We start from the raw sequence: 20385 nt of genomic DNA on the forward strand, positions 1-20385 counted from the left end.
TCAGAGCGCTGAGCTGGATTTTCAATGTCGAGCAATGGTGACATCAATCAGATTATATTTATAAATCATTTTTTTACATCAGGAGTTGTCTCAAAGTGCTTATACAGTCACTAACCCTAGACCCCAAAGAGCAAAAGCAGAAGCACAGTGGCAAGGAACAACTCCCTGGAAGGTAGAAACCTTGAGAGGAACCAGGCTCAGAGAGGAGTCTCAGAGGCGAGACATATCAGTAACACGATTCATCATCTGCCTACTCCTGCGTGGCCTGTGCCTTAAACGAAGCTTACCGCCAGCCCAGCATCGTAGGCTAACGAATCAACATCTCATTAACAGTGGTCCTCCAACTGACACCACCTGATAACATGGATTACAAAATGTCCACAGAACTACGCAATACTGAATGGTCTACTGCTGCTTACGTCCACTTCCTGAGGGACGTGTGTGTGTGTGTGTGTGTATGTGTGTGTGTGTATGTGTGTGTGTGTGTGTGTGTGTGTATGTGTGTGTGTGTGTATATGTGTGTGTGTGTGTGTGTATATGTGTGTGTGTGTGTGTGTATATGTGTGTGTGTGTGTGTGTGTGTGTGTGTGTGTGTGTGTGTGTGTGTGTGTGTGTGTGTGTGTGTGTGTGTGTGTGTGTGTGCGTGCGTGTGTGTGTGTCAGGGACGTAGGGGGGGGGTCTCTTCTTAACGAGCTCCCATTCTTTCCACGGCAGAACAAACAGCAGCAGATGCTGCTTGGTGACATACAGGGATCACAGTGTATCACAGTGTACACAGAGACACAACAGGGGAACCAGGGACAGCACCCAGCACCTGCTGTAGGTAGTGTATACTGGAGTTAGTTACAGACGACGACCAACATACAAAACATCAATTGTGCAGAAAGGGTAAAATAAGGTTAGCTTTATTCATTGCAATCTACTGTAGAGATAGCCTGCAGAGCTCTATCGTACTATGCAGGTCTGTGCCCAAACAGTTTGAGCTCCTACTTCTAAAAATCCACCTTTCCAGAAATAAGTCTCTCACTGTTGCCCCTTGCTACAGACCCCCCCCTCAGCCCCCAGCTGTGCCCTGGACACCATATGTGAATTGATTGCCCCCCCCATCTATCCTCAGAGTTCGTACTGCTTGGTGACCTAAACTGGGATATGCTTAACACCCCGGCCATCCTACAATCCAAACTAGATGCCCTCAATCTCACACAAATTATAAAGGAACCTACCAGGTACAACCCTAAACCCGTAAACATGGGCACCCTCATAGATATCATCCTGACTAACTTACCCTCTAAATACACCTCCGCTGTCTTCAACCAGGATCTCAGCGATCACTGCCTTATCGCCTGCGTCCGTAACGGGTCCGCGGTCAAACGACCACCCCTCATCACTGTCAAACGCTCCCTAAAACACTTTAGCGAGCAGGCCTTCCTAATTGACCTGGCCCAGGTATCCTGGATGGATATCGATCTCATTCCGTCAGTATAGGATGCCTGGTTGTTCTTTAAAAGTGCTTTACTCTCAATCTTAAATAAGCATGCATCAAAAAATTCAGAACTAAGAACAGATATAGGCCCTGGTTCTCCTCAGACTTGACTGCCCTTGACCAGCACAAAAACATCCTGTGGCGTACTGCATTAGCATCGAATAGCCCCGCGATATGCAACTTTTCAGGGAAGTTAGGAACCAATATATACAAGCAGTTAGGAAAGCAAAGGCTAGCTTTTTCAAACAGAAATTTGCATCCTGTAGCACTAACTCCAAAAAGTTTTGGGACACTGTAAAGTCCATGGAGAATAAGAGCACCTCCTCCCAGCTGCCCACTGCACTGAGGCTAGGAAACACTATCACCACCGATAATTCTACAATAATCGAGAATTTCAACAAGCATTTTGCTACGGCTGGCCATGCTTTCCACCTGGCTACCACTACCCCGGCCACCAGCTCTGCACCCTCCGCTGCAACTTGCCCATGCCCCCCCGCTTCTCCTTCACACAAATTCAGACAGCTGATGTTCTGAAAGAGCTGCAAAATCTGGACCCCTACAAATCATCTGGGCTAGATAATCTGACACTTTCTTTCTAAAAATAGCCGCCGAAATTGTCGCAACCCCTATTACTAGCCTGTTCAACCTCTCTTTCGTAACATCTGAGATCCCCAGAGATTGGAAAGCTGCCGCGGTCATCCCCCTCTTCAAAGGGGGTGACACTCTAGATCCAAACTGTTACAGACCTATATCCATCCTGCCCTTCAAAAGTTTTTGAAAGCCAAGTTAACAAACAGATCACCGACCATTTCGAATCCCACCGTACCTTTTCCGCTATGCAATCCGGTTTCTGAGCTGGTCATGGGTGCACCTCAGCCACGCTCAAGGTCCTAAACGATATTATAACCGCGATCGATAATAGACAGTACTGTGCAGCCGTCTTCATCGACCTGGCCAAGGCTTTCGACTCTGTCAACCACCGCATTCTTATTGGCAGACTAAATAGCCTTGGTTTCTCAAATGACTGCCTCGCCTGGTTCACCAACTACTTCTCAGATAGAGTTCAATGTGTCAAATCGGAGGGCCTGTTGTCTGGACCTATGGCAGTCTCTATGTGGGTGCCACAGGGTTCAATTCTTGGGCCGACTCGTTTCTCTGTGTATATCAATGATGTCGCTCTTGCTGCTGGTGACTCTCAGATCCACCTCTACGCAGACGACACCATTTTGTATACATCTGGCCCTTCATTGGACACTGTGTTAACAAACCTCCAAACGAGCTTCAATGCCATACAACACTCCTTCCGTAGCCTCCAACTGCTCTTAAACACAAGTAAAACTAAATGCATGCTCTTCAATCGAAACGCTGCTGGCACCCGCCCACCCGACTAGAATCACTACTCTCGACGGGTCTGACCTAGAGTATGTGGACAACTACAAATACCTAGGTGTCTGGTTAGACTGTAAACTCTCCTTCCAGACTCACATTAAGCATCTCCAATCTAAAGTTAAATCTAGAATCGGATTCCTATTTCGCAACAAAGCCTCCTTCACTCATGCTGCCAAACATGCCCTCGTAAAACTGACTATCTTACCGATCCTTGACTTCGGCGATGTCATTTACAAAATAGCCTCCAACACTCTACTCAGCAAATTGGATGTAGTCTATCACATTGCCATCCGTTTTGTCTCCAAAGCCCCATATACTACCCACCACTGTGACCTGTACGCTCTTGTTGGCTGGTCCTCACTACATATTCGTCGCCAAATCCACTGGCTCCAGGCCATCTATAAATCACTGCTAGGCAAATCTCAGCCTTATCTTAGCTCATTGGTCACTATAGCAACACCCACCCGTAGTATGCGTTCCAGCAGGTATATCTCACTGGTCATCCCCAAAGCCAACACCTCCTTTGGCCGCCATTCCTTCCAGTTCTCTGCTGCCAATGACTGGAACGAATTGCAAAAATCTCTGAAGCTGGAGACTCTTATCTCCCTCACTAACTTTAAGCATCAGTTGTCCGAGCACCTTACCGATCACTGCACCTGTACACAGCCCTTCTGAAATTAGCGCACTCAACTACCTCATCCCCATATTGTTATTTATTTTGCTCATTTGCACCCCAGTATCTCTATTTGCACATCATCTCTTGCACATCTATGATTCCAGTGTTAATACTAATTGTAATTATTTAGCACTGTCACGCCCTGGCTCTGGGGACACTGTTATGTTGAGCCAGGGTGTGTAGTTCTATGTATTCCATTTCTATGTTGGCCAGTGTGGTTCTCAATCAGAGGCAACGAGTGTCAGCTGTGGCTGGTTGTCTCTGATTGGGAACCACATTTAAACAGGCTGTTTGCTCACAGTGGTTGTGGGATCTTGTTCGTGTTGGTTTGTGTTTGACCATTGACTGTCACGTTATCGTTTTGTTGTTTTTTGATCGTGTATCATAAATAAAGAGTATGTTCGTCTGCAACGCTGCGCCTTGGTCCTCATCTCTTACCGGCGAGCGTGACAGAAGATCCCACCAAAACTGGACCAAGCAGCGTGTCCAGGAGCCATCGCCAGGGGAATCGCTAGCAGATCTCCGTGGCAACCTCGACTGGGTCAAGCCTAGTGAGGAGCAGAGAGGGTGGACTTGGGAACAGTGGAGGAAGAGTTTCGATTGGGTCAAGCCAAAGGAGGAGCTGAATGGCGGGAGTTGGAAGCAGAAGAGCGAGAGTTGGGCGAGAACTATAGAGGCCTGGCCCACGGGGAAGAGAGCCCCAGACATTTTTTAGGGGGGGGCTCACGACGTCGGGGCAGCAGGAGGCCGCGATAGAGGGGTCCAGCGGGTTGGCAGAGGAGGCCGCCAGGTTACGGGGGCCACTGGTCGAAGAGGGGATGGAAGGTGTAGAGGCACGGCGAGAGGTACTGGGGTGTGTTACCAGTCCGGTCCGGCCCGTTCCAGATCCCGGTGTAGGGCCAGTGGTGTGTGTCCCCAGTACGGTCCGGTCTGTTCCTGCTCCCCGCACCAAGTGTACAGTGCGCGTCGCCAGCCCAGCCCGGCCTGTTCCTGCCCCTCGCACCAAGCCTACGGTGCGCGTCGCCAGCCCGGCCCGGCCTGCTCCTGCCCCTCGCACCAAGCCTACGGTGCACGTCGCCAGCCCAGCCCGGCCTGTTCCTGCCCCTCGCACCAAGCCTACGTTGCGCGTCGCCAGCTCGGCCCGGCCTGTTCCTGCTCCTCGCACCAAGCCTATGGTGCGCTTCGCCAGCCCGGCCCGGCCTGTTCCTGCTCCCCGCACCAAGCCTATGGTGCGCATCGCCAGCCCGGTCCGGCCTGTTCCTGCCACTCGCACCAAGCCAGGGGTGCGAGTCGTCAGCCCGGTCCAGCCCGTTCCTGCTCCACGCACCAAGCCAGGGGTGCGTATCGTCAGCCCGGTCCGGTCCGTTCCTGCTCCACGCTCCAAGCCAGGGGTGCGCATCGTCAGCCCGGTCCGGTCCGCTCCTGCTTCCCGCACCAAGCCAATGGTGCGCGTCGCCAGCCCGGTTCGGTCCGCTCCTGCTCCTCACACCAAGCCAGTGGTGTGCGGCGTCAGTCCGGCACGGCCCGTGCCTGTTCCACTGGTGCCTGGTCCGGCACCGGTCAGATGCGTTACGCCGGAGCTAGAGCAATCCGCTCCATCAGTGTGCAGTCCAGCTCCGGCCAGCGGGGCCAGACCGGACCAGGGGTACTTTGGGGGGTTGGAGAGGGAGTGGGGATCAGGTCCGGAGCCTGATCCGCCGCCAAGGCGGAGTGCCCACCCGGTCCCTCCCCTGTGGTATTTAGTTGGCGCGGTCGGAGTCCGCGCCTTTAGGGGGGGGTACTGTCACGCCCTGGCTCTGGGGACACTGTTATGTTGAGCCAGGGTGTGTAGTTCTATGTATTCCATTTCTATGTTGGCCAGTGTGGTTCTCAATCAGAGGCAACGAGTGTCAGCTGTGGCTGGTTGTCTCTGATTGGGAACCACATTTAAACAGGCTGTTTGCCCACAGTGGTTGTGGGATCTTGTTCGTGTTGGTTTGTGTTTGACCATTGACTGTCACGTTATCGTTTTGTTGTTTTTTGATCGTGTATCATAAATAAAGAGTATGTTCGTCTGCAACGCTGCGCCTTGGTCCTCATCTCTTACCGGCGAGCGTGACAAGCACTATGGCCTATTTATTGCCTTACCTCCATAACTTGCTACATTTGCACACACTCTATATATATTTTCTATGGTATTTTTGACTTTATGTTTTGTTTTACCCCATATGTAACTCTATGTTGTTGTTTTTATCGCACTGCTTTGCTTTATCTTGGCCAGGTCGCAGTTGTAAATGAGAACTTGTTCTCAACTGGCTTACCTGGTTAAATAAAGGTTAAATAAATAAAATACAGGGTTTATAGTTAGGTTATCAATGGTTATTTACTCATTCATAAATATACTTAACAAAAATATAAACGCAACATGTAGCAATTTTAAAGATTTTTCTGAGTTATAGTTCATAGAAGGAAATCAGTCAATAGAAATAAATTAATTAGGCCCTAATCTATGGATTTCACATGACTGGGAATACAGATATGCATCTGTTGGCATGGATCAGAAAACCGTTCAGTATCTGGTGTGACCACCATTTGCCTCATGCAGGGCGACATCTCCTTCACATAAAGTTGATCAGGCTGTTGATGGTGTCCTGTGGAATGTTGTCAGGAATTGTGTACAGACATGGGGCCGTGCATTATCATGCTGAAACATGAGGTGATGGCGGCGGTTGAATGGCACAACAGTGGGCCTCAGGATCTCGTCACGGTATCTCTGTACATTCAAATTGCCATCGAAAAAATGCAATTCTGTTTGTTGTCCGTAGTTTATGCCTGCCCATACCATAACCCCACCGCCACCATGGGGCACTCTGTTCACAACATTGACATTAGCAAACCACTCACCCACACAACGCCATACACGTGGTCTGTGGCTGTGAGGCCGGTTGGACGTACTGCCAAATTCTCTAAAACAACGTTGGAGGCAGCTTATGATAGAGAAATTAACATTCAATTATCTGGCAACAGCTCTGGTGGACATTCCTGCAGTCAGCATGCCAATTGCACGCTCCCTGAAAAACTTGAGACATCTGTGGCATTGTGTTGTGTGGCACATTTTATCGTGGCCTTTTATTGTCCCCAGCACAAGGTGCACCTAATGATCATGCTGTTTAATCAGCTTCTTGATATGCCACACCTGTCAGGTGGATGGATTATTTTGGCAAATGAGAAATGCTCACTAACAGGGATGTAAACAAATTTGTGCACAGCATTTGAGAGAAATAAGCTTTGTGTGTATGAAAAATGTCTGGGATCTTTTATTTCAGCTCATAAAACATGTTGCGTTTATATTTTTGTTCAGTGTACATCACACAAAGACACATCAGGGAAACAGGGACAGCTTCCAGTAACATCTGCTGTAGCTAGTGAAAGACAATGTTAAAAACAAATTTAAACCTTTAGGTAAAATTTTACAAGGTTACCTTTATAAAGGGTTCATAAAGGGTTTAAAATGTGGTTATTAATGGTTATTTAATCATCTTATAAATACATTCTAAATCATTAATAAACACAATAGACACAACAGGGACTGCCAGTAACAGCTGCTTGCAATAAAATGCAAATTAATTACTTAAAAATCATACAATGTGATTTTCTGGATTTTTGTTTTAGATTCCGTCTCTCACAGTTGAAGTGTACCTATGATAAAAATGACAGACCTCTACATGCTTTGTAAGTAGGAAAACCTGCAAAATCGGCAGTGTATCAAATACTTGTTCTCCCCACTGTAAATATAAAAACTTTGGGAGCCATGCCATTCTAAAGACGTTTATTCTGCTTGTAAGATTTATGGGAAGATTGTTCAATTTACTTAGATCTGCTTTACATTTACATTTACATTTTAGTCATTTAGCAGACGCTCTTATCCAGAGCGACTTACAGTTAGTGCATACATTTTTTATTTTATTTTCATACTGGCCCCCCATGGGAATCGAACCCACAACCCTGGCGTTGCAAACGCCATGCTCTACCAACTGAGCTACATCCCTGCCGGCCATTCCCTCCCCTACCCTGGACGACGCTGGGCCAATTGTGCGCCGCTTTCATGTTGTTGAGTAATGGGATAAAGTTATCATTATATATTGGTTGTTTGTTGTCACTTATTAAGCATCCTAAGTATTTAACATTCTTCTTGTGGTCCACAAAGGATTGCTGTAGATCATTAGGTTATTTTTTAAATTATTATTGCCTTTAAGATTTTTAGACGTTAATTTTTTAATATTTTTAACAAGGGTGGCATTGAGTTTTCAATAATATTATTAGTCAGGTATATCAGGAGATCGTCAGCAAATAAGTTTACTTTATATTCAGGTTTACCAATACTGATACCTCTTACATTTGGATCATGTCTAATTCTTTCTGCAAGCGGTTCAATTGTCAGTGAAAACAAGAGGGGGGAGAGAGGACATCCCTGTCTTGTGCCCCATTTTAAAGCAATATTCATCAGATAATGTATTATTTATGTACATTTTTGCTTTAGGATGTTTATATATTATTTTTATGAAATGTATTATTTCAGCTGGAAAGTTGAAGACTTTCAAAGTTTTAGAAAAGGCCATTCAAGATGGTCAAAAGCCTTTTTGGCATCAACAGCCATTATTCATAAATCTACATCTTGTTTTTTTTGTGTATTGTATTATACTGAAACATGTTCTTGTATTTGTTTGTGTCTATTTTTAATAAACCCTATTTGATTCATATGTATCAAGTCTGCTAAGACGTTTGCCATTCGGTTGTGTCACGGTTTCGGCCGAGGCTGCCTCTCTTCCTTGTTCGGGCAGGCTTCGGCGTTCGTTGTCTCCGGAATACTAGCTGCCACCGTTGCATGTTTCTATGTTCGTTTGCTTTTGTCTGTTTGTTGTGACACCTGTTCTTGTTTAGTGTAATTAGTGTCCTATAAGTTGCTCGTTGTGTTTGTCTAGTGTTGTGTGTGATTGATTTATTTCTGTCGTGTGTTGTGCTTGTAGAATTACTTATTCGCTCGGTTGAGCTTTACTCCACTGTGTTGGAGCGTTTTACGCACCTGTGTAGTGCGCCTTTTGTTTTGTCGCCTTCGTGCGTAGTTTCGCCTTCGGGCAAGTTTGTTCGATTTTTCCTTGTTGGAAATTGCACTAAAGTCTTTTGGACTATACTTCGGTGTCCTGCGCTTGATTCCACCACTACACCCACCTACAGCATTACTGACAAAATCACACACCATCAAGAATGGAATCAGCAGGAGCCGCAGCAGCCCAGGCGACGCTGGAGGACAGGGTCCGTGAACAGAGTGACCAGATCCTGCAGATGGGGTCCGCACTGCAGGAGGTGATCACCACCATCCGAGGCTGGGGGACTCCTCCACCGCCATCCGCTCTGCCAGCACCATCGGCAAGTCAGCCCATTCCCGCTCCGGAACCCAGAGGAGTTCGACTCTCGCTCCCGAGGGCCTACGATGGGACCGCGGCCGGGTGTCAGGGATTCCTTCTCCAGGTGGAGCTGTACCTGGCCACCGTGCACCCGGCGCCCTCGGGACATGAGAGCGTGTCCGCCCTGATCTCCTGCCTTTCCGGGAAGGCGTTGGAATGGGCCAACACAGAGTGGAGGAGGATCGACGCGGACACCATCACCTACGACGAGTTCTCCCGCCGCTTCAGTGCGGTGTTTGACCATCCCCCGGAGGGGAAAGCGGCGGGGGAGCGTCTGGTCTTCCTCCGGCAGGGGAAGAGGAGTGCCCAGGAGTTCGCCCTAGAATTCCGTCCATTTCACCCTCCAGCGCCTCCGAGCCGTGCCCCATGGAGCTCGGGGGCGCTGGCGCTAGAGAGAGGAGGGGTCGGCTTACGAGGGGTCCATCTCCTGCACCAACTGTGGTCGGGGAGGACACACCGCGGCTAGGTGCTGGGGATGGCCTCCTAGGGGAGAGGACGACAGGTCCCGCACTGGGGAGTCCTTCCAGGTGAGTAGGCGCCCCACTCACCCAGAGCTCTCTGTTGCACATTTCTGTATACCTGTGCGTTTTCCACAGGTAGCACCTCATTCCCAGCATAAGGCGCTGGTAGATTCAGGCGCGGCTGGGAATTTTGTTGATAAGAAGTTTTGTTTAGCCTTAGGGATTCCCCTTCTCCCTGTTGATGTCCCTTTCCCCGTTCATGCCCTAGATAGCCGTCCGTTGGGTGCGGGCTTGATCAGGGAGGTCACTGCGCCACTTAGGATGTGTGCGCAGGGGGGTCATCAGGAGATGATTCAGCTATTTCTGATCGACTCGCCTGCGTATCCGGTGGTGCTGGGCATGCCCTGGTTGAGTACCCATAACCCATCTATTTCGTGGCAGGAGAGGGCTCTGATGGAGTGGTCTGCCCAGTGTGTGGGTCGATGTTTGGGCGTTTCCGTAGGGGCTACCTCGGTGGAGAGTCCAAACCAGGTGCCCGCATTGCACGTTCCCCCTGAGTATGGGGATTTGGCTATTGCGTTTAGTAAGTCGAGGGCGACGCAGTTGCCGCCCCATAGGCAGGGAGATTGTGCGATAGACCTCCAGGCAGGAGCTGCGCTCCCACGGAGCCATGTGTATCCTCTGTCTCAGGAGGAGAAGAAAGCTATGGAGACTTACATAGACTAATCTCTGAGACAAGGATACATACGGCCTTCCACTTCCCCTGCGTCCTCGAGTTTATTTTTTGTGAAGAAAAAGGATGGTGGTTTACGCCCGTGCATCGATTACCGTGGTCTCAATCAGATCACGGTGAAGTACAGTTATCCACTCCCGCTGATTGCGACCATGACTGAGTCCTTGCATGGGGCGCGTTTCTTCACTAAATTAGATCTCAGGAGCGCGTACAACTTGGTGCGCATCAGGGAGGGCGATGAATGGAAGACAGCCTTTAGTACCACCTCGGGCCATTACGAGTATCTTGTCATGTCATACGGGTTGATGAACGCTCCGTCAGTTTTCCAATCATTCGTGGATGAGATCTTCAGGGACATGCAGGGGCAGGGGGTGGTTGTGTACATAGATGACATTCTCGTGTACTCGCCTACCCGAGTCGAGCATGTGGCCCTGGTGCGCAGAGTGTTGCGGAGGCTGGTGGAGCACGACCTGTATGTTAAGGCAGAGAAGTGTCTGTTTTTCCAGGAGTCGGTCTCCTTTTTGGGGTATCAGTTGTCTGCGTCAGGGGTGAAGATGGAGGTAGACCGGGTGTCAGCCGTGCGTAATTGGCAAACACCAACCACTGTGAAGGAGGTGCAGCAGTTTTTGGGGTTTGCGAATTACTACCGGAGGTTTATCCGGGGTTTTGGACAGGTGGCAGCTCCCATCACGTCTCTTTTGAAGGGGGTCCGGTGCGTCTGCAGTGGTCTGCTGAGGCGGACAGGGCGTTTGGGAGGCTGAAGGACCTGTTTACCTCGGCCCCGGTGCTGGCGCATCCGGATCCCTCTTTGCCATTTCAGGTAGAGGTGGACGCGTCAGAGGCCGGTATAGGAGCCGTGCTTTCACAACGGTCAGGCGCGCCACCTAAACTCCGCCCCTGTGCTTTTTATTCCAAGAAGCTCAGTCCGGCGGAGCGAAACTATGACGTAGGGGACAGGGAGCTGTTAGCCGTGGTACAGGCCCTAAAGGTGTGGAGGCACTGGCTTGAGGGGGCTCAACACCCTTTCCTCATTTTGACGGACCACCGTAACCTGGAGTACATCCGGGCAGCGAGGAGGCTGAACCCTCGCCAGGCAAGATGGAATATGTTTTTGACCCGGTTTACATTTAAGATCACGTACATCCCTGGGTCACAGAACGGTAAGGCAGATGCACTGTCTCGGCGGTATGACACGGAGGAGAGGTCCGTGGAGCCCACTCCCATACTGCCGGAGTCGTGTCTGATGGCACCGGTAGTGTGGGAGGTCGATGCTGAGCTCGAGCGGGCGTTACGCACCGACCCTATTCCACCGCAATGCCCGGAGGGTCGGAAGTACGTTCCGCTCGAGGTTCGGGATCGATTGATCTATTGGGCTCACACGTCACCCTCCTCTGGACACCCTGGTATCGGCCGGACAGTGCACTGTCTTAGTGCCAAGTACTGGTGGCCCACGTTGGCAAGGGATGTGAGGGTTTATGTTTCCTCCTGCTCGGTGTGCGCCCAGTGTAAGGCGCCTAGACATCTGCCTAGGGGTAAGTTACTACCCCTGCCCGTTCCACAACGACCATGGTCTCACCTCTCGGTGGATTTCCTTACTGACCTTCCTCCTTCACAGGGGAATACCACTATACTGGTCGTTGTGGACCGGTTTTCTAAGGCCTGTCGTTTGCTCCCCATGCCGGGCCTTCCTACTGCCCTGCAAACTGCCGAAGCACTATTCACCCATGTGTTCCGGCACTACGGGGTACCCGAGGATATTGTGTCTGATCGAGGTCCCCAATTTACCTCCAGGGTCTGGAGAGCCTTTATGGAGCGGTTGGGGGTCTCGGTCATTTAAAGTCCTGAGAAGGTTGAACGAGGTGTGTTACAAATTACAACTACCTGTTGAATATAAAAGTATTAACCCCTCGTTCCATGTGTCTCTTCTCAGGCCGGTGGTAGCTGGCCCACTCCAAGAAAGTGAGATCAGGGAGACTCCTCCGCCCCCATTGGACATCGAGGGGGCACCGGCGTACTCCGTGAGGTCCATCTTGGATTCGAGACGTCGGATGGGGGGTCTCCAATATCTAGTGGAGTGGGAGGGGTACGGTCCGGAGGAACGGTGCTGGGTGCCGAGGAGAGACATTTTGGACCCGTCTCTCCTGACGGAATTCCATCGTGGGCACCCGACGCACCCTGCTCCGCGTCCTCCTGGTCGTCCCCGAGGCCGGAGTCGGCGCACGTCTGGAGCCGCGCGTCAAGGGAGGGGTACTGTCACGGTTTCGGCCGAGGCTGCCTCTCTTCCTTGTTCGGGCAGGCTTCGGCGTTCGTTGTCTCCGGAATACTAGCTGCCACCGTTGCATGTTTCTATGTTCGTTTGCTTTTGTCTGTTTGTTGTGACACCTGTTCTCGTTTAGTGTAATTAGTGTCCTATAAATTGCTCGTTGTGTTTGTCTAGTGTTGTGTGTGATTGATTTATTTCTGTCGTGTGTTGTGCTTGTAGAATTACTTATTCGCTCGGTTGAGCTTTACTCCACTGTGTTGGAGCGTTTACGCACCTGTGTAGTGCGCCTTTTGTTTTGTCGCCTTCGTGCGTAGTTTCGCCTTCGGGCAAGTTTGTTTGATTTTTCCTTGTTGGAAATTGCACTAAAGTCTTTTGGACTATACTTCGGTGTCCTGCGCTTGATTCCACCACTACACCCACCTACAGCATTACTGACAGGTTGCTTATGAGTTTTGCTCCTCTCCTAACCTGCAGATCCGCCCTGTCGCTGCCTCCTGCTGCCTCATTATTTTATTGTCGCAATTTATTAAACTTACGCGTCCGTAATCTGCAGGGGGACTCTCCAGATTTTCCTGGTTTTAATATAACTGAAATAACTGGTTGATACATGGAACTAGGAAGTACTGAATTAAGTGACGTGTGTTGTCATTAGAGTAAATAGGGGCACTACTTTGTCCCAGAATGTCAAATAAAATTATGTGGGAAAGCCGTCCATACCTGGTGCTTTTCTCCACGCGAATGTTTTAACAGTGTCTAATATTTATTCTTGGGTGATTTCTATTTTTAATGATAATTTTTTTGTCTGCTGATAATTGCTTCAGGGGTTGTTGAGTATAAGAAGGCTATAGGATCCATCCAACTGTTATTTAATCATGATTTATATAGATTTTTCATAGGCGCTTTTAAAATGGTTATTAAGAGCGTTGTAACAGCGAGTAGCAGCAGCGTAAAAAAAGGGGGGAGGGTCAATGCAAATAGTCTGGGTAGCCTTTTGATTAGCTGTTCAGCAGTCTTATGGCTTGGGGGTAGAAGCTGTTAAGAAGCCCTTTGGACGTAGACTTGGCGCTCTGATACCGCTTGCAATGCGGTAGCAGAGAGAACAGTCTATGATTAGGGTGACTGGAGTCTTTGGCAATTTATAGGGCCTTCCTCTGACACCGCCTGGTATAGAGGTCCTGGATGGCAGGAAGCTTGGCCCCAGTGATGTACTGGGCCGTACGCACTACCCTCAGTAGTGCCTTGCAGTCGGAGGCCGAGCAGTTGCCATACCAGGCGGTGTTGCAACCAGTCAGGATGCTCTAGATGGTGCAGCTGTATAACTTTTTGAGGATCTGAGGACACATGCCAAATCTTTTCAGCCTCCTGAGGGGGAATAGGCATTGTCATGCCCTCTTCACGACTGTCTTGGTGTGTTTGGACCATGATAGTATAGGCTGTCTCATCGTTGTCGGTGATTAGGGCGGCAGGTAGCTTAGTGGTTAAGAGCATTGTGCCAGTAACCGAAAGGTCGCTGGTTCTAATCCCCGAGCCGACTAGGTGAAAAATCTGTCGATGTGCCCTTGAGCAAGGCACTTAACCCTAATTGCTCCTATAAGTCGCTCTGGATAAGAGCGTCTGCTAAATGACAAAAAAATGTAAAAAAAATAGTTTGTTGGTGATGTTAACACCAAGGAACTTGAAGCTCTCAACCTGCTCTACTACAGCCCCATTGATGAGAATGGGGGTGTGCTCAGCCCTCCTTTTTCTGTAGTCCACGATCATCTCCTTTCTCTTGATCACGTTGAGGGAGAGGTTGTTGTCCTGGCACCACACTGCCAGGTCTCTGACCTCCTCCGTATAGGCTGTCTCATCGTTGTCGGTGATTAGGCCTACCACCGTTGTGTCGTCGGCAAACTTAATGATGGTGTTGGAGCCGTGCTTGGCCACGCAGTCATGGCAGGGAGTACAGGAGGGGACTAAGCACGCACCCCTGAGGGGCCCCCGTGTTGAGGATCAGCGTGACAGATGTGTTGTTGCCTACCCTTACCACCTGGGGGCGGCCCATCAGGATGTCCAGGATCCAGTTGCAGAGGGAGGTGTTTAGTCCCAGGGTCCTTAGCTTAGTGATGAGCTTTGAGGGCACTATGGTGTTGAACGCTGAGCTGTAGTCAATGAACAGCATTCTCACGTAGGTGTTCCTTTTGTCCAGGTGGGAAAGGGCAGTGTGGGTCTTAAAGAGGGGCTCTGTTCATTCTCAATATTTTGTTGCTAAGTGTATTTTCTGTTGGTGTAGTTAAGCATGATCCAGGAGAATGGCCGATATCACTATGTCATGGATTTTTTAACCCAGTATATTGTTGATTTTCTGTAAAAATCTTGAATCGTTTTTTTCTTACTTTGAGAAAAAAAGGAGTAGTCTTTTGTAGTTGGGAATCTCCAGGTGTCCTGTAAAATATTTGATTAAAATGTTCAGCCTCATTGGAGGCTCATTGAATTTGCTTTTTTATTGCTGTCTGTCTAACTTGCTGAATGTGTGATTTAGGTCGCCTGCTAAAATAATAGTTCCTTTCTGGGTTTGATCTAATATAGCTTGAATTATATCTAAAAACACCCATATTTGCCTTTGGGGGGGGGGGGATATACAGGGCCTTCGGAAAGTATTCAGAGCCGTTGTCAGAGGGTGCTGTAGGTGGGTGTGGTGCAGGAATCAGATGCAGGACGCAGAAAGATAAGTCCAATAGATTTTAGTGAAACGCACACTCAAAATCACGAGTCAAACGCCCGGAGGCGAGAAAGTCCGCACACAGGCGAAAACCAAAAGGCGCACCAAACAGTGCGTAATAAACCTCCTAACACAGAGGAGGAAAATGCGAAATGCACAAGGCAAACAGTAGCGCACAAAACACGACAGCGAAACAATAACACACAACCACAGACACACACAACAAGACTTAAATAGAACACTAACGAGGACTAACTAGACACAGGTGTACAACATCAAGACCAAACCAAACGAACATGAAACATAGATCGGTGGCAGCTAGTACTCCGGAGACGACGACCGCCGAAGCCTGCCCGAACCAGGAGGAGGAGCAGCCTCGGCCGAAACCGTGACAGTACCCCCCCCTTGACGCGCGGCTCCAGCCGTGCGCCGACCCCGGCCTCGGGGACGACCAGGAGGACGCGGAGCAGGGCGCGCGGGATGGTCCCGGTGGAACTCCGACAGGAGAGATGGGTCTAGGATGTCCCTCCGCGGCACCCAGCACCGCTCCTCCGGGCCGTACCCCTCCCACTCCACGAGATACTGGAGACACCCCATCCGGCGTCTGGAGTCCAAGATGGACCGAACGGTGTACGCCGGAGCCCCCTCGATGTCCAAGTGGGGCGGAGGAGTCTCTCCTATCTCATTGTCCTGGAGTGGACCAGCTACCACCGGCCTGAGAAGAGACACATGGAACGAGGGGTTAATATTCTTATATTCAACAGGTAGATGTAACCTATAACACACCTCGTTCAATCTTCTCAGGACTTTAAAGGGCCCCACAAACCGCCGACCCAGCTTCCGGCAGGGCAGGCGGAGGGGCAGGTTTCTGGTAGAGAGCCAGACTCGATCTCCGGGTGCGTACACCGGCCCCTCACTGCGGTGGAGATCGGCGCTCGCCTTGTGACGAAGGACGGCCCGCTGCAGGTGGACGTGGGCAGCGTTCCACGTCTCTTCCGAGCGCCTCATCCAATCATCCACCGCAGGGGCCTCGATCTGGCTCTGCTGCCACGGTGCCAGAACTGGCTGGTAACCTAATACACATTGAAAAGAGGTTAGGTTAGTAGAGGAGTGGCGGAGAGAGTTCTGGGCCATCTCGGCCCAGGGAATGTAACGCGCCCACTCCTCAGGCCGGTCCTGGCAATACGACCTCAGAAACCTACCCACATCCTGGTTGACACGTTCCACCTGCCCGTTACTCTCCGGGTGGTACCCTGAGGTAAGGCTAACCGAGACCCCCAAACGCTCCATAAACGCTCTCCACACACGGGAGGTAAACTGGGGGCCTCGATCAGACACTATATCCTCGGGGACCCCGTAATGCCGGAAGACGTGGGTAAATAGGGCCTCAGCGGTCTGTAGGGCAGTAGGAAGACCCGACATAGGGAGAAGACGACAGGCCTTAGAGAACCGGTCCACAACGACCAGGATGGTGGTATTCCCCTGAGAGAGGGGAAGGTCTGTTACAAAATCCACCGAGAGGTGGGACCATGGTCGTTGTGGAACGGGTAGGGGCTGTAACTTACCCCTGGGCAGATGTCGGGGCGCCTTACACTGGGCGCACACCGAGCAGGAGGAGACGTAAACCCTCACATCCCTAGCCAAAGTAGGCCACCAGTATTTAGTGCTAAGGCAATGCACTGTCCGGCCAATACCCGGATGTCCTGAGGAGGGTGACGTGTGAGCCCAGTAGATGAGTCGATCCCGAATCTCGAGCGGAACGTACCTCCGACCCTCAGGACATTGTGGAGGGCTGGGGTCGGTACGCAACGCTCGCTCGATCTCGGCATCGACCTCCCACACCACCGGTGCCACAAGGCAAGACTCCGGTAGTATGGGAGTAGGCTCAACGGACCTCTCCTCCGTGTCATACCGCCGGGACAGCGCATCTGCCTTGCCATTCTGGGACCCAGGGATGTACGTGATTTTAAATACGAACCTGGTGAGAAACATACTCCATCGAGCCTGGCGAGGGTTCAGTCTCCTCGCTGCCCGGATGTACTCCAGGTTCCGATGGTCAGTCAAAATGAGGAAAGGGTGTTGAGCCCCCTCAAGCCAATGCCTCCACACCTTAAGGGCCTGAACTACAGCTAACAGCTCCCTGTCCCCAACGTCATAGTTACGCTCCGCCGGGCTGAGCTTTTTGGAGTAAAAAGCACAGGGGCGGAGTTTAGGTGGTGAGCCGGACCGTTGAGAGAGCACGGCCCCTATACCAGCCTCAGACGCGTCCACCTCAACCTGAAAGGGAATTGTGGGATCCGGATGCGCCAGCACCGGAGCCGACGTAAACAGGTCCTTCAGTCTCCCAACGGCCCTGTCCGCATCAGCTGACCACTGCAGGCGCACCGGAACCCCCTTCAGAAGGGACGTGATGGGAGCTGCCACCTGTCCAAAACCCCGGATAAACCTCCGGTAGTAATTCGCAAAGCCCAAGAACTGCTGCACCTCTTTTACAGTGGTTGGAGTTTGCCAATTACGCACAGCGGACACACGATCCACCTCCATACTCACCCCTGACGCGGACAACCGATAACCCAAAAAGGAGACCGATTCCTGGAAAAACAGACATTTCTCTGCCTTGACATATAGGTCGTGCTCCAACAGCCTCCTCAATACACGTCGCACCAGGGTTACATGCTCGGCTCGGGTAGACGAGTACACCAGAATATCATCAATGTACACGACCACCCCTTTGTCCCTGCATATCCCGGAAAATGTAATCTACGAAGGATTGAAAGACTGATGGAGCATTCATCAACCAATATGGCATGACAAGATATTCGAAATGACCTGACGTGGTACTAAACGCTGTTTTCCATTCATCGCCCTCCCTAATGCGCACCAAGTTATACGCGCTCCTGAGATCCAATTTTGTGAAAAACCGCGCCCCATGCAATGACTCCGTCATGGTCGCAATCAGAGGGAGTGGATAACTGTATTTCACAGTAATCTGATTGAGACCACGGTAATCAATGCACGGGCGCAACCCTCCATCTTTCTTTTTCACAAAAAAGAAACTCGAAGAGGCGGGGGAAGTGGAAGGCCGAATGTATCCCTGTCTCAAAGATTCGGCTATGTAGGTCTCCATAGCTTTTCTCTCCTCTTGAGACAAAGGATACACATGGCTCCGTGGGAGCGCTGCTCCTGCCCGGAGATCAATCGCACAATCCCCCTGTCTATGGGGAGGCAACTGCGTCGCCCTAGTTTTGCTAAACACAAGAGCTAAATCCCCATATTCAGGCGGAATGTGCAATGCGGGCACTTGGTTTGGACTTTCCACCGAAGTCGCCCCCACGGAAACACCCAGACATCGCCCCTCACACTGAGCAGACCACCCATCGAGAGCCCTCTGTTGCCACGAAATAGCAGGGTTATGGGTGCTTAACCAGGGAATCCCCAGCACCACTGGGTACGCAGGAGAGTCGATCAGATACAGCTGTATAGTCTCTTCATGACCCCCCTGCGCACACATCCTAAGTGGCGCTGTGACCTCCCTGATCAACCCCAACCCCAACGGACGGCTATCTAAGGCATGAACGGGAAAAGGTTTGTCAACGGGTAGGAGAGGGATCCCTAACTCTAAACAAAACTTTCGATCAACAAAATTCCCAGCTGCGCCTGAATCTACTAGCGCCTTATGCTGGGAATGAGGTGCAACCTGTGGAAAACCAACAGGTATACAAAAGTGCGCAACAGAAAGCTCTGGGTAGGTGGGGCGTCTACTCACCTGGGAGGCCCCCCCAGTGCGTGGCCTGTTGTCTTCTCCCCCGGAGAACCCTCCCCAGCACCTGGCCGCAGTGTGCCCTCCGCGACCGCACTTGGTGCAGGAGACAGGCCCCCTCGGGCTCCCCCTACTCCGTTCTCTAGCGCCGGCACCCCCGAGCTCCATAGGGCTCGGCTCGGAGGTGCCGGAGGGCGGAATGGACGGACCCCCCTCGGGACGTCCACGGGTGGCCAGCAGGGTGTCTAAACGGATGGACATATCAACCAACTGGTCGAAAGTCAGATGGGTATCCCTGCAGGCCAACTCTCGTTGAACGTCCTCCCGGAGGCTACACCGAAAATGGTCAATGAGAGCCCGTTCATTCCACCCTGCATCCGCCGCTAGAGTCCGGTACTCCAAAGCAAACGCCTGTACGCTCCTCCTCCCCTGTCTCAAGTGGACTAGCCGCTCCCCCGCTGCCTTGCCCTCAGGTGGATGGTCAAACACGGCCTTGAAGCGGCGGGAGAACTCGGCGTAGGAGATGGTGTTGGCGTCCATCTTCCTCCACTCGGCGTTAGCCCACTCCAACGCCTTTCCCGAGAGACAGGAGATGAGGGCGGAAACGCTCTCGTGTCCCGAGGGCACCGGGTGTACAGTGGCCAGGTAGAGCTCCACCTGCAGGAGGAACCCCTGACACCCGGCAGCTGTTCCGTCATACGCCCTCGGGAGCGAGAGCCGAATCCTCCTGGGTTCCGGACCTGGGGCTGGTGGACCGGCCGATGGGTTGGACAGGGTAGGTGGAGGTGTGGGTACCCTGCTGGCTTCCCATCGGTGCAGGGTGTTGATAACGTCCTGTAGAGCGGTCTTCAGTTGTCTTATCTGGCCCTCCTGCCAATGGATATGCTCCTCGAGCGACACAGGTGTCACAGCCGATCCTGCTGATTCCATAATGGTGTGTTATTCTGTCAGTGGGTGCTGTAGGTGGGTGTGGTGCAGGAATCAGATGCAGGACGCAGAAAGATAAGTCCAATAGATTTTAGTGAAACGCACACTCAAAATCACGAGTCAAACGCCCGGAGGCGAGAAAGTCCGCACACAGGCGAAAACCAAAAGGCGCACCAAACAGTGCGTAATAAACCTCCTAACACAGAGGAGGAAAATGCGAAATGCACAAGGCAAACAGTAGCGCACAAAACACGACAGCGAAACAATAACACACAACCACAGACACACACAACGAGACTTAAATAGAACACTAACGAGGACTAACTAGACACAGGTGTACAACATCAAGACCAAACCAAACGAACATGAAACATAGATCGGTGGCAGCTAGTACTCCGGAGACGACGACCGCCGAAGCCTGCCCGAACCAGGAGGAGGAGCAGCCTCGGCCGAAACCGTGACAGCCGTCTGCAGCCTTATTCTAAAATTGATTAAATTGTTTTTTCCCCCTCGTCAATCTACACACAATTCCCCATAACGACAAAGCA

The sequence above is a fragment of the Coregonus lavaretus genome, assembly GCF_964263955.1.
Source record: "Coregonus lavaretus genome assembly, chromosome: 21".
Lineage (NCBI taxonomy): Eukaryota > Metazoa > Chordata > Actinopteri > Salmoniformes > Salmonidae > Coregonus > Coregonus lavaretus.